Raw genomic sequence first — 19,552 nt, forward strand, 5'->3', positions numbered from 1 at the left:
CCCCCATTAAGTACTGCAAAGTGCTATAAGGTCTCCTTGGAACCTGCTCTTCTTTGGGTTGAACAATCCCAATTCTTTCAGTCTGTCTTCATGGACGAGGTGCTCCAGCACTCTGACCATATTCATAACTCTCCTTTAGACCCTCTCCAACAGGTCCATGAAAGCTTGAATACATGAGGCAACAATGAACAAGCTCAACTGTTTTTAATTCAGCTTCTGCAAATTAGACCCATGTATTTCCTGGTTCTGTACTAGTAAGTCATCTTGTAGCTTAAGACTCAATATTGGTTTCAGTGAAGAAAAACTTGATTATGGATAGTGAACTCCCAACTGCACTAAAGTCTCGTACAAAACTTAAAACAACTAACTTGTGATATCCAAGACCAAGATATTGAAAAAAATGTTATGACTGATACTGGTCTGAGCTCAGAAACAAACACATCTTAAACTAGCCAAGCAGAGTTACTGCTTTTTTCTAAGGTCATTTCAGACACTCTGCTTTCTTGCTGTTTCTCAAAGGTACATGACAAATGTACCTTAGATGCCAAAATGGTCAGACTTCCTCTAAGTGTTGGGAATTGAAGAGAGCACTTGAATTCCACCATTGCCTGTGAAGAGCATTTTCCTACTAATTTTTGGGAATGCATCAAACTTCTCAAAGACTCAGACTTCTCAACTGTCAGAGAATGGGAGCAAGGTGAGTAATGGGTGTTTAGCAACAGCATCATCACACTTCCAGGCATTAAGCCACCCTTGAGGAAGCAACAGTTGTAAATTCCTTGGCATAACAGGTTACCAGAAGTTCATCAAATCTCTCCTGTGATCAGCAAACTGACTTATGAAACACAGCACTGTATTAAAAGATATTAATTCTTTGGACTTAGAGGTATTTCAAGACACAGAGCTTGGATATATAAAAGATCTTCTAGCAGGCAGATATCTATTATTTAAAGGTAGTCATCACACTGAAGCTCATGGAGTTATTTATTCCTCAATCAGAACTTAAGTTCTCAAGACCCAGGCTCTGAAAAGTGTGCCTGCCTACATGAGAACCATCCTGCAGCACACCTCTGTGCTTCACTGCAAGCTACATTCCTTTAGCGGGGGCTCCTTCTAGGAAACATACTTAACAAATGAGATACAAATTAAAATCTGTAAAAACAAAATTCCATATGAAACTTTACCCCTGTGAAAAAGAAACCAGAGCAGACTGCCTGTGACAGATGTTAGCTATTCCTCTCACAACATTATTGGAATGTGCACACGTACATGGTGATTGGTGCAGGAGATGGGACCTGACAAAATAAAACTCCACTGACCCTACCTTCAGAGGGATGTGAGCAAAACTCTGCTTTTAAACTTCACTGTTATACTTCCAACTACAGTTGTTATAATTATCCATCATACTAAACTAATACTCCATGTGAACTAATACCTCAAGACAATAGGTTTATGGACTATGAGCAGCTGAGCCTGGATGCACTGACCGTACAACATAAGGCTCAATGCTATGAACAGCCCATAAAATACCTACTAAAACTGTGAGAGAAGTTATAGGCTTGATAACATCAGTGTACACAGATCAGTTCTTTTAAGTAACAAATTTTTCTTACCACAAGTGAGAATCCTGAATAAATGCACAGACTGTCTTCAGCCAGAGATTTTTAACAGGCTTATTATTATCTGAATTAAAATGTGTTTTTCTCATGAATCCAAAATTTTACTGTAAAAACATATCTTTTTTTTTCTTAGAAGTTATCTGATTTATTAAAAAGAATATTATAGAAAGATCTTATACTTCTATCAGAACATATCGCATAAGTTACTATATAATAAATGCTTTCTGCGATGATTAAAGTTGACTTCAAAGCAACTTTCTACAAAACACCTAAAGTTGTACTTTCAAATTAAGAAAAAGGGAGTACCAGAACAGGAGATAATCTGTTAGGGAAATGGCTGATTGATAAAATGGGGTATGTACTATATTGCCAGCTGCTCCAGGTGTTTGCCTTCAGAGGGAGGCTGTGCCACTACCCACATAATTATAATCATTTGCCAACAAATACCTAACAGATGCCAACTTCAAGTCTGGGTAAAACACAAGCATTCGTATGAGCAGAACTTCTGTGATCATATCCTTCTATCATTGCAAGAAGCTAAAATAAACTATTCAGCTAGCCACACTGCTGGACTGCATTTGCATGCATTAACCATCAATTTGTCCAGTCAGAAAGTTTTGAGTACATTTAATATTTTAAGGGAAGAAAAATAACTGATTTGAGGAGGGGGAGAACAGAGGAGCTGCAGTGGGTCTTTTCAAAACTAAACCTTCTCAAACTTCATTTTCTATTCATGATGTTGATTGATTACATTTTAACCCTCTTCCTCCTCAGACAATAGCAGCTCCTCATTTCATTTTCACATAGAAACAGAGCCACGTTCTTGCTCTCCATCTGCTGGCTCTGCAGGAGCAGCTGACCATGACTTCCAGAATACTCTCATTGCTGATAAGGAAGCAAGGAAGAGCAAGGAACAAGATGCAAAGGCTTTTTCCTACACCCCTTACTATTAATATTTGATGAAGTTGTGTCTGCAATGAAATGAAAGCAGACATAACAGAACCAGGAATAATCCCAGAATTAATCAGACAATATGAAGGTGATAACCTGGGCTTTATGACTTGAAATAATCCACTGGTTTAATAATATTTATTTCTTCTGAGTAAATTTACTCCAAACTGGATATCTGTTAAGAATGTTATTTAACTGACTATAATAATAATTGTGATTATCATTGATTTATATTACTGATATAACATTACTGACCTCATAGGTTATGTTGTGGCATATTCTGAAGACTTTCTACTTGATCCAAGTGTTAATTTAATAGTAGTCTTCAAAATAATCCCACACAGAGAGCCCACCATGAGAGCTGCTATCCATTCTCTTACCAAGTTCTTAATAACAACTAACACTAAGTTATTTTTAAAAGCTAATAGCAAATTCAAAATTGAAGTTATATATTTGCATTCTTGCATGTTTATGAGAGACAAACATACTCCAGCACACCAGCTAACACGGAGTTTTAAAAGATGAACTCATAGACAGGCTGGCTGGGCTAAAGGAGCAGACAATGGTTAAACAAGGTGGTTCCATCTATCCTACAACCTCTGATGTGCACCATGATCAAACTTCCTGTGGAGTCAATGGGACTACTCCAAAGAAACAGCTTCTCTGGCTTCCCTAAACATTTCTGTATCACACAACATTGCTCAAGCTGTGGATAGGAGTGGCCTAGGTGGCAAGAAGGAGGTTACTTTTAAAGCACACTAGCAATGACTGCCAGCATTCCACTTACGTGCTTACAAATTTTCACATATCTCATTTCTCACTCACTGGATTTCCCTTGAATTTCCTTTTCCTCTTCCCTAGCCCAGGACACTAGTAACCTTGTAATAATGAGGAAGTCTGTCCAAATGGTGTTCCAGGAGCCACTCCAGCTTCTATAAGGGAAGGAGAGGCAGTCTTTAGATGCACTTCCTTTTTCAGTGAGAAAACTAGGAGAGACTGTGTAATGGATGCACTGGTGTGAGGCTGAAAGCAGCCAAACTACTGATCTGTACCACTTCAAAACAGTTTACTTGAATTTGCAAAGGGTTTCACAAGGCCTCTTCCAAGGAGATAATAAAAAACCCACCCCATACAGAATACCATGCTAAGCTGTCATGGAATATGAAAGATAATGATCACATCAATGAGTGGAAAAGATAAAATCAACCATAAAGTGGTGCATTTTCTCAATAAAGGGAACTCTTCAGTCAAGTCTCACTGAAATGCAATACTTCAATCTGTGTACAAACTCCCTCCTCTTAATATCAGTAAGAAACTTAAACTACTTACTTTAATAAAAATACTGCTGGTCAGAGGGAGTTGCATAACCTCCCCACAGAGTATATGTAGTGATAAGGATAAAAAGTGACAAATCAAATTTGTGACAGGTAAATGTGAAGCAGGTCACATTGAGAGAAAAATATCTAAACTTCATGTGCACACTTAAATACTTTCTCTTGCTCAGAAAGAGTATCGTGGGGTTACAATAGACAATTTTAAAGAAAATATTTGCTTCAGACTCTGCTGCAGTCAAAACCCAAATCAACTATTTGGCTTTACCCAAGAAAAAGAAAACTAAACTGAAAATATTTTATGCTGTTGCACAAAATAATGGCTTTAAAAGTGTCCCCTTTATTGACTCTCTTGCCTGTGAAAGGATATAGTTAAACTTCCAAGTGTGCAGAGAACAGTGAAAAAAATATCTGTGACTATTCAGCCTCAAAAAGAAAGGACTGAACGGTGTGACCAGTAGCCCCTGACCCTTGGTAAACTTCAAGTTTGTGTGAGAAACAGGACTGTATTTGAATCTTGAGTCACGGAAAGTTCCAAGTGGGTAAAATGGTTCATTGTTGCTTCTAATGCAGGAATAAGCAGGCCTTAAATAAAACTGGCATAATAAGCTAAGGAAAAAAAAACTTCATTTATCACACAGGCTGTGATACTCTGTCCTAAGTTATTTCAGGTGCTGAAACAGTTGACAGAAGTTCAAGGAATGTTTTACTGGGGCAGGGGAGATCAGCGAGGGGCTATTAACCACGAGAACACTACCTCTTGCTCTAGAAGCCCCTCCAGCTGGAAGCTGAACAAAAGCACTGCACTGTTATTGCCATGTCTATAAACTTTCCCCAGGCACTGGCTACTGCTGGAGACTGGGTATTGCAAGAGGTATTGCTGTCTTACCCAAAATAGCTGTTTTTATGTTCCTGTTTCTGCCACAAGAAGCCACAGGCAACCACAATGAGAGGCTTTGAGGGTAGGCAATCAGCTCCCAGGCAGGCTGGAGGGAGTAAATGCAACAGCTCAGCTGGGAAGTTCTTCTTTTTCTCTCAATTCCTTGTTCTGCATCCACTCAAAACACCTTAAAAACCCCAATTATTCTCAAATAGCCCCAGACATGAGTTAAATAGTTGTGATTAAAAGCAATTTTAAAGGTAGTTTTAAAAGCTACCCTTAAACAAAAATATTCAAAGGCCATGAATCTCATCACTTACCTGGAAGAAAAATTCAGTATTTGAAAAAGGAAAACAGAGACACCCTGAAAACTTTATGTTGTTCAAACAAAAATGAAAAGCTTCTAAAAATCACTCATATAAAAGTAATGATGTAAAAATTAAGTATAAATCTAAACTGAAAGGAATTGAGCAAAAAGTTGTTTTTTCTTCTCACCAGGAATTCAACCTTTAATTGGTTTAAATTTTTTAAAACAATTTAAAATCTGTATACATGTACAGCCTCTTTCATTTGAAGTAATAAAAACCTGAAGAAGTGACTTAAAAATATATGAACAAACTGTTATTTCTTTCATGTACTTATACCTATTAAAATGCATGCAACTGACTCAGCACTTGTTTTAACACAATTTAATCAAAACCAAGAGATCCTACATTAAAAAGGTAAATTTTCACTGAACAGGTGTAGATAAGTGTTTGTCCAGAGCTAACCCTTTACTCTGAGGGAAACCTTACATACCATACTTTATTCATTGCAAACTCACTGTGACTGACATTCACCTGATGTGGCAGGATGTCACACACAGCATCAGTACTTCAGTGCTTTAATGAATTAAAACATTCTCACAGAGCAGTGTGAACAGCCACAAGTGTCCTTTGACCAGTGACTCTCTGTCCCAGCTTGAGGATATCACAGATATGCCTGGCAGCTATGGGGCTCCTCCCAACAAAATGAAGGCAGGCCAACACCACCTTCCCAACCCATTTTCATAACATCTACAGACTTGTCCCACCAGCAGGCCTAAGAAACACTCTCAATAAAATGAAAATCATCTGGTCTAAAGAACAGAATTGCTGGTTTCTCAACTGGAGATGAAGAGGAAGGATGCACTAAGGAGCTGAATGGATCACCACCATGAGAAGGGTGAAAAAAGTCATCATGGATCAAAATAGTAACACTAATCAAAAATGCCCTTTATATTTATCCAGACAAGTTACTCCGTATTCCTTTCATCTTCTTGGGAAGGGGGGAGACGTAGACATGATTTTCTTTCTTTATACATAGCTTTTTAACTACAGTAACAATAAGACTTTACTCTGCAGAATCACTGTCTACCATTCAATGCCCATCTTTGCCTATGTCCAACACTTTGCAACTGTACCTTCCAATTGTCAAGAGCTTTTCTCAGACTCCTTCTCCAACTTGTCAAACTTAATTTTGAAGTCTAAGGCCATATTAAAGTTTAAAAGAATCAGAAACTGGATTAGCAGCCACTCTCAGCAGGACATCACCTCCACATTTAACAAGCACACTCAGGATTTCATCATCCTGGTCAATAATGAAAATACTGGCAGCTACCATTAACAAAGTCAGCATCCTATGGAAACAAACTGACTGAATCTTTTCATTCAGACAATGAACTATCCATTGATATTTTTAAATGCACTATGGTTTTAACTGAGTTTTGCATGTGCTGTATACTCCTGCCCCCCTAGTTTGCTATTAGAAGGCCAGGAAGATAGCACAAAAACATTTCTTGATGTCATGCTTCTGACATTGAGTTTTTCCCTTCTGTACACAAAAAGTGTTGACAGTAAACACTGGGAGTCTGAGTGAAAGACGTGCTATATACCTGATTTTCAAATAATTTAGCTATGAAATTTTTCACTGTAAATCTTCATTATACACTCCAATTGGTATTTTCTCATGGTAGGTCTTCATTGACCCTAAGCAGTTTCTTCATAAAGCAACTGCTCTCAGATAACTGGTTCAAACTGCTATTTTTACAAGTCTAAATACAAATTCACATCGATCTGCTACATTCCTTAGGATAAAACACACATGCAAACAGTTTACAGAAAAATCTTTAAGTACTAACTTTGCTCTTTCATTTTCATTTAAAATAATTGCACAAACATTTGAAAAAGCAGATCAGATCACTGACTGTCCAAATATTTCTCCCAGAAAACATATGCAGAAAATGCAAACACACAACATCTGCTGTCAAATTAACTTGAAAGTAGCTGCATGTACCCAAGACCCAAGTCTGGTTGTAAGCAAGAGCATCCATGTTCAAGGACACTGTACGAATGGATAACCCACATCTGCACTAGGCAGGGAAGAGACATTTGCCATGACATGCAACTGAGTGCCCACACAAGAAGAGCAGGCTGTCCCAGAGTTATCATGCAGGTGGATAAACCCCTAAATTCTTTAAACTCCAAACACATACTGGAAAATCTTCTGTAGGACTCAGAATTCTTTGCTATCTGAACTTACTGTAAATTGAAAGAGATCATCTTTTTCAAGCAGATAGTGATCCTTCTTCAGGCAGTAAGACCTAAGCATGTGATGTTCTTCACAAAGAAAGTCCTTCTCATCTCAAGCAGCCAGGGCTGTGATTGAATGCTACAGGAGCAACTCCTATTTTCTGCTTTGCAGGGGAAACTATCACTGCTAGGAAGTTCTGATGGCTTCATCTGAGATGATGTGTAATCCCAGGCAAAAAGTCAAACTTGTGAATAGAAAGCATAACACAGGAGACAGCCTTCCAGAACCTTATCATCTTATTCAAAGTGGGTTTTTATCTGGGCAAACTGAAGATTCAAATTCACAGCTGTTTTTTAGATTTCTCTCTATACAGCAAAAACCTACTCATAGAGGGCCATAATAGTACCCACCAGCCTGACACATGTAGCCAACACTGGCAGTGCCACTCTGCTGTCACTCAATAGGCGAGGATAAAGTTAGAGACTCCAGGAATGCTCCAGTGAGGTGCTAAAATAACAGATTATTATTATGCACATAATTGGCATGAATTAAATGACCATTCAGTTCCTCACTAATTAGCAGGACTTGCACTCTGCCGTGACCTGCAAGTCACTGATGTGATTTACTATGTAATGCAGAGTCTGGATGAAGTGAAGTAAATCTCTACCTAGAGATTTAAGACACACTAATGTGGCTACAATTCAATCTTGTTATTTATTGTTAAGTATTAACACCAGTAAAGACTATATTGGTACTGTGGTTTTGTATAGTGAGATTGCAATGCATTATTGATGCCATTGTACCTAAAAGGAAATAATTTTCAGGCATTCACAGACTGGATTTAGGTGCTTAATTTCCATTGAAATTTAGAGAGAAACTGAAAAGCTCAATTACTATTTGTACCTCTGGAAAATCCCTAATACTTACAACACAATTTTCTTCTAACACAGGTATGGGAAATTTCAGAATTCACAGAGATACCAAGGTGCAGTCTTACGAATTCTGGGCTTTTTTTTTACATTGTATAAAGTCTTTCTATGCCCTTTATGGACACACCAGCTAGAGAAGTACCCTACTGTCTCTTGGAATGTGTATCTCTATAGACACAATGTTATCAGCACCGTTCTATCATAATTGGTATCTTTGTATTTCTCATTGTAAGATCCAGCAACCTAGTCCTGAAAGTATAAGTAGTTTTACATTTAATTTTTTAGTAACAGGTTTGGTGTTTTGTTTTACATTTAATCTGCATCATCCATCCAATGACAATATAGGATTAATTTGGCAATTTGATACTATATTTTTTCCTACCAGCACTGTAAATAGCCTATATGTATGCCTATATGCAATGTATACTTCTTTGCATCTATTAACAATTCTTAAAAGTAAATCATCCTCCTTCTTCAAACACATGCAGTAATTCCCAATTTGAAAAGCATCACCAGAGGTCATCAATGTTTTAAAATCTTCTCAGCCTCAAATTCCCCTATTTTCCTATTTTAAGGCAAGTATTGCACTCATTCCCTTCGGTGTGCAAAACCAGATTTGCTCTGCAGTTTTCACTTGCCTCTCCTTCAGCTGTAGGCTACTACATGCAGCGAGTCATGGCAAAAGCAATTTTTATTGACAGGTATCTCCCCCCTCTCTACATCCTTTCTTTTAAAGTCTAAAATGATGAAGCTGGATGGGAAAATGCTTGGCTGCTTTGTTTCAGGTCTGAGCAGCATCTTGCTTTCCCACAACAGGTAGGCAGAGGCAGAGTGCGCTGCTGAATGCAGGAGACTTCGCCAGAGGCTCAAACCACCAGATATTGCTGCTGTCTCAGGCACTGCATATTTCTAGTGACCATGGCTCTTTGCCAAGCTCTAATTAAGACACTTCAGTGTGTCAGGGAGTTAACCCTCCACTGCACATACCTTCTCCAGAAGCACCAAGATATAAGCATCTTCCTCCTAAAAATCCCTGAGCAGCTTTCCTGTTACCAGCGCTTTGCAGTCTCTAAGCCCTCAACATTTTTACCTCACCAATTCCATAAATGAAGGTGAATTAATGAGGTAGCTGGCACTATAACTTTTAGCAGCATTTCTAAAAGTGAATATGCATTCCACCTGCATTAATTTGGTGTGTATCGTCATATATATTTTCCTTTAAAGAAAATACCTCAATTTGTCAGAGTAGAAATTCCTTTTAAAAAAATAAAGCAAGAATAGGCTGTTAAAAATTCTTTACTCTCTAAATAGTTTTTCATTTTATTCTTGAATGCTGCAGAGCAGCAGCAGTGCTCTTATATGGAAAATGAGGAAATCTGAATAATCCAGAACTGCATTTTAATTTTACAAGAGATGAAACATAAACACATTTGCTGACCTACCAGTACTATCTATTGGTCTCACACAAAGAACAACTGCCACCGGACTGAATGAGGGGAAGCTGTGACAATAGTCAGAGGGGGTAAAAGGAAACCCATGCCGAGGCTGTCTGCATCTATACTTTATTGTTCAAAACCCCTCTTTAAGCATTGCATCCTGTCTGTACGTAAAAATCTTCCCTAATGAAAAGCAATATAAGTCACAATGTGACTGAGAGAAAAACTAACTTAATTTCATTCTAGTAACTAGGGAAAAAAATCATCTGAACTTGAATATGAGACATATCCACATGCAATAAAACCAACAGGAAAAAGCAAGCTGTGTCAACTTCTAGAGAGTTATAAAACCAGAAAATATAGTTGACTAGCCAGCTGCCCTCAGACTGCAGAGTATAAAAGGCATTCGTAATGAAGCCTTTGATTACTTTGCAGAAATAAATCTTGAATTTTACAAAGTCTAAACAAGGTAATTAGTAAGCTAATCCCACTCCTTTGTTCTTACTGTGTATTAGCCCCAGTGGCAGGAAAACCAGAGTTGTCTTCTAAAGCCATTACTGATCTGATCTTGGTTGTGTACAAGTTTTCCTTTTCTGAAATCAAGCTTTTTGCTTTAGACAGTATGTTAACAACTAAAATATGTGATCCTCCCTATAGCTGTGTTTCTCTACAGCAACACTGAGTTCTTCACTTCAACACATCCAGAACCCTACATAGGTTACATGAACATGCTCAGAAGTTTCCTCATTATTAGATAATTCTGCACATCACCTAGTGGCCTTAAGAATTGATTTTTTTTTTATTTAGTAAGAATAATTTCAAATGTTTTGTGCTAGTTCACTTTTCTGTTGAAATAAATGCACTTTTTAAAAATATAAAGAAAATTTTTGTAAGGTAAATGGTTAACATTCAGCTGGATAGAGTTTACAGAACCATGAAGCCTTTCCTATAGGCTTGTATGAAGACAAATCCTGGAAGAAACAGTGGTGGAAGGAAAGCCTTCATCTATAGGCACTGTACATTCCTATGCTTCTCTGCCATATTTTCTGTATAGCTGTAACCCCCAAATGTCATATATGGGAAAAGGGCTGTCCTACTTGGTGCTATCAGAACGTTACTTCCCCTACTCAAAGGGTCTGCCCTCAAATATATTTTTAGAAAGGTCATTTCAGTTTCCATAGAGTTCTTTTGAACAGGGGCAATGTGTGCCAAGCATGCTGGATTTTTTACACATTAGTTACGATATCCTGGGACCCTTTGTTGAAACAAGCCAACTAATTTCTCACTGAAAGTTTTTTTCTTTTTAATCACATTTTATTCTCCTTCTAAGAAAGGTACACAAAACTAAGGCCATTTAGCTTATGCCTATATATGCACTATATGTAAATTGCATATATATGCATCATACTCAAGGTTGACTTTACCAGTAAGTATAACAACTTAAGAAAGAACCTCAGGGTCCACAGTGAAGTTATTCTCCACCAAATGCAGACCAGAATGTTGAATACACATATTGCATGTGCAGGTAATCAGTCTTCAGTGCACATCCAAGAACTCTGTATTTCTGTTCTCTTTTTTTTTTCTAGAACTACAGGAATTTTGCCTATGATACCCTGTTTGCTGAAATATGTGATTAAACCATGTATACTATGCAAGACTTAACTTGATTACATTGATGTTAATACCTTATTGCTCTGAACTACTAAGCACATAATAATTCTTACTATATCTAAATTTTCAACTTTTCTTCCTTTATACAGCACCATCTTCTAAACATACAAGAATGCTGAAGTGGTTAATGCTATTTCAGTAAGTTGAGTGACATATCTAAAGACAAGTCAACTAAGTCTCTTTGGAAAGTGTATTCTTATAACTCATTTTGAATTACATAAAGAGATAGCTGAGAATTACAGCTGAGTCATCACAGGATGCACATGACATCAAAACTGGAGTACCCAAATTAAAAGTTTAATCAAGTTTTACTTATTAGGTAAGAGAGAGAAAAAGACAGTTTAACCAGGAACCTTCTTGATCTCTGCTAACTATTCTCCTTTCAAATTCATCCTGACTTTTCGTATTTGAAGTGGAACAGGCTTTCTCAGTTATAGAATGATATTATTTCAAGGAGTATAAGGCATTTACAGACCTCTGCAAGATAATATTTGGCCTCATTTATCTCCTCTACAAATAATACAGCTGAAGAGAACACTGATCAGACTATCGAGTCCTTTAGATTACATCATTCCTTGGTATTCCCTTTACACTGAAAAATAACAGCAGGTACTAAAAAGGAAATAGTCTATTTTGAATATTCATTTTTAAGCAGAGAATTGGGCAAGTGGTTTAGAAGACTATATAAGTGAAAAGCAACGAATTCCTGTGACTATTTAGTTCTTTTATAAACGTAATACATCTACCAGGGAATACACAAATAGAACGTTCTATATATTTGGAAAACACTGTGCTGATGCAGAGGCAGCAAAGAGACTGTATATAGTCCTGGTATACCCTAGAAATGTTATTCTTTCCTACAGCAGTAAGTATTGAAGAGCCACAGAATCAAATAATTGTGAAGATGCAATTTAACTGTCTTTTGATGGCAGATGGACTCAGTCTTTCCCTACTGTCCTTTGCCTGAAAAACATGGTAATGCCAACACACTTCTATATACACTTGAAATTTTCTTGATTTGCACATTTTAACCTTACTTTTTTTCATAAGAAACTCAGTCCATTCCCTAGAGGCCTGTAAGGAGTAGAAGGTGGAAATCAAATAAAAGTCAACTGACAAAAAAAGAAAGAGAAAGCTAATTACATAACAGATGCCTGCACAAGGCATTTTGAGAAATCCACAATACAAGCAGGTTCCCTTGAATCTGAGCAGACCACTTCTTCCTCCCTGATCTGTGAATGAAGAACCAGCTCTCTGATCTCTAACAGTGGATATACTGTGAAAGGAGAACACTTCACTCTTTTGGCAATTACAGTCCTCCCATAATGTTAGAAGATAATATATTGCAAGATTGCATCCATATATCTACATATATCATAATATGTAACACCTACTCTCCCTGTTTCATGACAGTCCACACTGCAAGAGTACTTCACAATAACTGACTCCTAAGGAACCGCACTGGGATGCAAATGCAAGGAGAAGCAGATAACCATTCATACCTGCAAGTGATCCTTTAAAGGAGGGATTTATCAGCTGGCTGCACTTCTCTCCTGCCCTGCACCCAGGGCTGCTCAGCACTGACTGTGCTCCCAGCCTTGATGTGCCAGGAATGAAAGTCACCCAGGACCTTGTAGCCCTCTCTCCTAATTTCTATAGTGGTCGTTATCTATCCCAGCACTGAAAATGGTGCAAGACAGAAAAGCAAGCTGTTTTAATAATTTTAATAATGGAGAGATCTCTTCCCTCTCAGCAGAAAGGGAGAGACCAGAGGGGGATGAGAAAGAGGATGTGTCAGACTAATTTATATGCAAATACTATGCCCTCAGTTCCAAAGTACATTAAAATAAAAAAGTTTCCTAAAATAACTTATGACCAGGAGTGTTTTATCACTCGTGTACACTTAACACTAAATTTTGAAATGCTGACTTATTTATAATGAGGGTCTGATATCTGTAAATCCTGGCAACTCCTCCTATGGGGACCAGAGCTGTTTTGTACAACAGGATGACAGAAGTATTTGGATGCTTCTCCTGATCTAAAACCCTTAAATAATAAATGGTTCTAGAGCCCAGCAAAGCCTGCAGCTATGGGAAAAATCTGATGCATAAGGCAGCAGAAATACCCAAGCAACTGCACTCAGACTTATTTCTGCCTTCTTGGATAAAGTATCCACCTTGTTGACCTGCCAGTCTTGCTAATCCACCTTCTATTTTCAGTTAGTATCATTAAAGTTCAGCGTTTGCGAGCCTGGAGGGAGAGGCGAGCACTCCATCCCCTTTTTCCACGGGGCGGTAACCAGATGTCAATGGCTGCAGCTGTGACTACATAATTACCTGTTTGCATGAACGCGGACCGCAGTTTAGATTTAATAGGTCAGACGACAATGCAGCAAAACGCATTTAGCCCACGATTACCCCTTTTCAAACATTCTCTCGCTCGCAACTTCGACCCTGGGAACATTGCGGGCACAGACTCGGGTCAATAAGAAACATTGGCCGGCACAATGGGGCTGGCCTCAAACAGCGCTGTTGACAGACACCGGCACAAAGGCGGTGAATAGAGTCCCCCTCAGTTCTCACACAGAGCGAAGAATGACTCAGTGTACTGCCGCTTTAGTGCTCTGTTTGTACAGTGTATACAGCTTTTGTCCCGCGCCACTGTTCCAGGCTCAATGGGGGCTAAAGAGCCGAGGAAGTGAAGGCGGAAGAATGGCGGGGCGCTCACCCCGGCAGCCAGCGGTGCTCGCCCCGCGCGGGATGCTGCGGCGGGGCGCCGGCCACGCCGGCCACGGGCTGCCCGCACCGCTGCCAGCGCCCGCCGCGCTCCCCGCCCGGAGAGCCCTGCGCGGCACGGCTGCTCTGAGACAGCCCGGCACCTCCAGCTCCTGCATTTCATCTCCTGAAACAGGAACGCGCCCTCCCGCCCTGCCCTCCCACCCGCGCACAATTCAAGGCTCCCACTCCGAACAAGACGAAAAATTGAGCGTGGGATTTGGAATTACAGAAGCCCTATGTCCCTCCAAAAGGGACATCAAAGACGGTAATAATGGAGTTGTAATTTTAAATCCTCACCGCAAAGTCTCAACAGAACTGAGACGTGGAACAAGACAACCACAGCTGCATGTCTGTATTTCACACACATTTAGACTGTGCAAATAATGGGTCAGAAAAATTTAACGTACCCGTGATACTGCATGTGCACATCTATTATTAGTTATCTATTAGCAGAAAAAAAAAAAATCACTTCATGCAGATTATTGCTACGCTTCAAATAACAATTTTTGTCAACTTTCCATGGCACTTCTATTATTTACATGGCCATGCTTGTGAGCATGTTTAAGAAACCAAAGCAGCCCCCTAGAACAACATTACAAGTGTTAGCTTCACTTGTTTCCTATCACAGAATCATTGAACGGCCTGGGTTGGAGGGGACCTTAAAGATTATCTAATTCCAAACACACATACACAGAATTGAGCAGGGACACCATTCACTATACAATATGCTAAATGTGCAGACCTTTTTCTATGGAGTGAAATCTTTGCTTGCAAAGAATTTTAAGTTTTTTAATTATTAGCACGAAGCTAATGAGAGATTTAGCAATTGCTCTCTAACTCATGCAGACCATACAACAGATAGTGCCATACATAATGAAGTCAAAGAGAAAGAACTGTTTAGTATGTTTTAGGACTGTGAATTGGTTCAACAACAACAACAAAAAAAAGAAAAAAAAAAGAAAAAAAAAAAAAACTGTATTCTAAAATAAACAAATCCCTGGATTTCCATGAACAGAACACAAAGAATATTGTTCATTTTATCACTAATAGCAAAGATTGTAACAGTAGTAACAGCATGTTCTCTACTACTCTTTCAATTTCAGTTTTTAAGCTCATAATACTAGAATGTTATTATGTTAAGCAGCTACAGAAGAAAGCTCCAGAATACTAAAAAAAAAAGAGATGTGTTTAATGCCAGAAAAAAAGAATTGAACCCACAAAATGAAAGTTCCTTATGTTTGAGCTAGTCAGAAAGATTTTGGGAGTCCTGAAGGTTTGACTTTTATTCTTGGCAAACAAGTTGAGAGCAAGGAATCTTAAAGACATGTGAAGACTTTATCCTCAGATACTTTATTTTAGAACAGCACAAGAATTTCTAGTATTTATACCTATGGAGAGCCTTATTTAAATAAGGCAGGCTTGCCTGCTCTGCACACTAAGTATAAGACATAAGTGCTTGAATATCCTGGCATTGACTATGTAAAAGTACTGATGCTAAAGTATGCCTGCAATCTTACCAAGGATTTCATCAATTATGTTACTGAACAGTTTTAAATTCCCTTTAAAGGAGGAAAATCATCACCTTTCAACTAATATTAGGGTCCTTAAATGTCTTTCCACAGGCATATTCATAGATCTAAAGGCTGATGAACAAAGCTAGAAGCAGAACTAACATCTAGCATGATTATTTTTTCTTATAATGAATGGGAAATTCTCAGAGAAAGCCCTTTCAAATTTGATCTATGATGTGAAGAAAATGGAGACAAACTCTACCAATTCTAAATGGTAAAGGATGAGGAACAGACCAAGAGCATGTGGGTCAGGATTAAATTCACAGCAGGGACAAATGACATTATAGCCTACTACAGGTCACCTGATGAAGAAGACCAAGCAGATGCAACATTCACAATCTCTGACCCTCATAGGGGGCTTCAACCAACCCAATACCTGCTGGAGGGACAGCACAGCAGGGCATAAACAATCCAGGAGGCTCCTGCAATGTGTTGATGGTAATGTCCATCTTCAGTGAGAGAGGAGCCAAAGAGGAGAGGTCATAAAATCATGGAATAGCTTGGGTTGGAAGGGACCTTAAAGATCAACTAGTTCCAGCCCCTTGCCATAGGCAGGGACACCTTCACCTAAACCAGGTTTCTCAGAGGCCCATCCACCAATCTCTCCTTGAACGCTTCCAGGCACAGAGCACACACAGCTTTCCTGGGCAACCTGTTGTGCCTCACAACCTCAGTGCCTTACCACCTTCACAATACAGAATTTTTCCTGATATCTAATCTAAATCTACTCTCTTTCAATTTGAACATATTCCATGTTGTTGTGTCACTACATGCTCTTGAAAATAGTCTTGCCCCATCTTTCCTTTAAGCTCCCTTCAGGTACTGGAAGACTGCAATTTGGTCACCCTGAAGCCTTGTCTTTTCCAGGCTGAACAATCCCAATCATTCCCAAGGTGCTGTGTCAGTCCTCGTTCTTGCCAACAAGGAGGGGCTTGTGGGGAATATGAAGCTCAAGGGCAGCCTGAGCAGCATTTACCATAAAATGGTGGAGTTCAAGGTCTTTAGGGCAGTGGGGTCACAGCAAGCTCACTACCCTGGACTTCAGGAGAGCAGACTTTGGCCTGCTCAGGGATCTGTTTGGAAAAGCCATGGCATAAACCCTTAGGGGGACGTGAACCTCAAGAAAGCTGGTTAATACTCAAAGATCACTAAGAGGAATTTAGGGAAAAACACCGGAAGTCCTAAGTGCATGACCAATGAGTTCCTGGACAAACTCAAACACAAAAAGGAAGCTTACAGAGAGTGAAAGCAGTGAGACTGAGTGCACCCTCAGCAAGTTTTCCCATGAAACCAAGCTGTGCAGTGCAGCCAACACACTGGATGCCAGCCAGGGGGACCCTGACAGGCTTGAGAGATGAGCCTATGTGAACAACCCAAAGGCAAACAAGGCCAAGTGCAAGGTCCTGCACATGGGTCAAGGCAATTCCAATACAAGTACAAACTGGGCAGAAAATGGATTGAGAGCAGCCTTGAGAAGGGAGTACTGGTGGACAAGACACCCAACATGATCCAGCAGTGTGCACCTGCAGCCCAGAAAGCCAGCTGTGCTCTGGGCTGCATCAAAAGCAGTGTGACCAGCAGGTCAAGGGAGCCGATTCTGCCCCTCTGCCCTCCTGAGACTCCCACATGGAGTACTGCACACAGCTCTTGGGCCCAAAACACAAGAAGGATGTGGACCTGTTGGACTGAGACCAGAGGAAGATCACAGAAATAATCACAGAATGGTGAAATATTGGACCAGGTTTCCCAGAGAAGCTATGGGTGGCCCATCCCTGAAGGTATGCCCCATCCCTTCAAGGTCCAGCTGGATGGGGCTCTGAGCAACCTGGTCTAGGGAAAGGTGTCCCTGTTCATGGTGGGTGGCTTGAAACTACATGACCTTTAATGATCCTTCCAACACAAACCATTACATGATTCGATAATAAATTGCCTCAAACTTCCTTTCTTCATTTTTGTTTTTTTTAAGCCTAAATCACTGCTTAGCATGTTAGCCTAATCTACTCTTACCATACATTATTCCTTTACACTCACTATAATTTAGTTTCGGCTAAGTGCACCACTGGTGTGTACTCCAGGCCCAAGCTAAGCACACTCTCAATAAAACTCACAGAAGCAGGCTAGTATTTCACAAACCTCCACATTACAGCAATGCCTTATTCAAGTCAAAGTCCCAGAAAAGGATATTGTATTTGCTGCTACGCATCAGTGCTGCTCTGCATCCCCTCCCAGGCTGGCAGCAGCAGCAGCCCTGCCTCCTGCCAAGCAGAGGATCACAGCTTGTTTACTGAGCTGTGTCTGGAGGAAGCAGAGCGCGTTTTAGTCTCGTCTCCAGCAGCTCTGTCAAGCCAGCTGCCAAGAACAGTCTTGAAAGGCTTCGGGAGAAACAAAATCTCGTACTTAGGTGGTAATAGACTGGTCCAGCACCAGCGACCCAAAGATGAGCAAGGTGGCAGGCACTACTTGATCTGAAAGATTAAAACACTTTTGGATAACTTCAAATATATAGTCATAAAAGAAGTAACTGAACTCTCTAAGTGGAAGGACAGATTAGCAATCAACTTATAATTACCACTGAGATTAGGATCTCTATGTTAATACTTGAAGTTAATGAGTACAAATTGCAGATAAATTAAACTCGTATGCTACTTACATTTCCTTATGATGAATGGAAAAGGCTTGAAAACTCTGATAGGGTTTTCACATTGTAGATTATAATTTTTTAAAAATTTAAATATTTAAACTAATGCTCCATTACTTCCAGAAGATTTCAGACAGATTAAACATGCATGTTGAGCATTTCAACAAAGAAATGTTTTACATAGTTTTATAGGAATCATGACACTAATTCAGTAAGATCTCACTGCCTTTGCAAGGTCTGCTAACTACCCTGAAAATAAAGAAAATGAAGTTTCAGAGGACATGTAAGCAATTCTTCATTTCTTTTAAGATCATTAATCAAAGAAAAATTGCTTAAGCCTTTTTCCTCTTACCCTACTAATGAAAAGTCACCAAACACTAATAAATGACTGGCATTTTTAGTTGTACCCAATGGTTATTTCTCTGCCTTTAGACTCATATCTCAGTTTCTTGGTTAAGTGGCTACATGCTCACACAGTGTGACCACGTTATGTGTGCTTTTCTGTGTGATCAGAGCCTCAAAGTCTCAAAGCAGATTATTCAAAATATAGTTTCAGTATTTTTCAGAACAATCCCTTCAGTATTTAAAGAACTGGGCGGCTGTTGTTATTTCTCAAAGTTGGGACTGGATTTTAAGTTCTTCAGGGGAAAAAAAAAGAAAGTAAAATGATAATACAGGAAAACAGAAAATTTGCCTTTCTTGACAACTATCACAGAAGGAAAAAGAGCTTTGAAGCTGTATTAAAAAAAATGCTTCATGATTGGTTCTCATCATACTTCACATTTCAGTGTCCATAAATCATGGCTGTATTCAGCAAGTTCACAAAGCTAAAGACATCTGCATCCCTGCTTGGCTGCTATCGTGCCTAAAATGCTGACAGAGCCATGGCAGCAGTGACCACACACAGACTCCAAAATCTATTAAGGCAAGTTTTAACAGCTACTGAATACTCTTAGAACACTTTCCCAAGTCCCCTTTTTTCTTTTTAAATATATGGGTCTTTCCTTACACTGCAGTTCTTCCAGCACAACAGCAATACCTGCCTAGAATTTTAAATTTTATATTGAAAATCCTATCTTTCTATAAGAAAAGTCAGGCAAGCAAATACAACGGCAGGGACAGTGTTATCAGATGCTCCTTACTGAGTAAGGGCATATACATACAACCTAAGTGTTACTTTAGTACTATTGCCTCTGCTT

At 39.3% G+C, this 19,552-nt stretch overlaps 1 protein-coding gene across 1 annotated transcript in view; it reads right to left on the reverse strand.

Moving 5' to 3' along the window:
- The window catches only part of MRPS28 (mitochondrial ribosomal protein S28), a 79,858-nt gene that overhangs the window by 30,914 nt on the left and 29,392 nt on the right, over nucleotides 1–19,552 (reverse strand). The window contains exon 5 of the mRNA XM_085561641.1: nucleotides 12,870–18,180. The gene's annotated coding sequence lies outside the window, so the exon portion shown is untranslated. The remainder of the gene's footprint in view (nucleotides 1–12,869; nucleotides 18,181–19,552) is intronic.

Source organism: Lonchura striata, chromosome 2 (assembly GCF_050655825.1).
Source record: "Lonchura striata isolate lonStrDom1 chromosome 2, ASM5065582v1, whole genome shotgun sequence".
Lineage (NCBI taxonomy): Eukaryota > Metazoa > Chordata > Aves > Passeriformes > Estrildidae > Lonchura > Lonchura striata.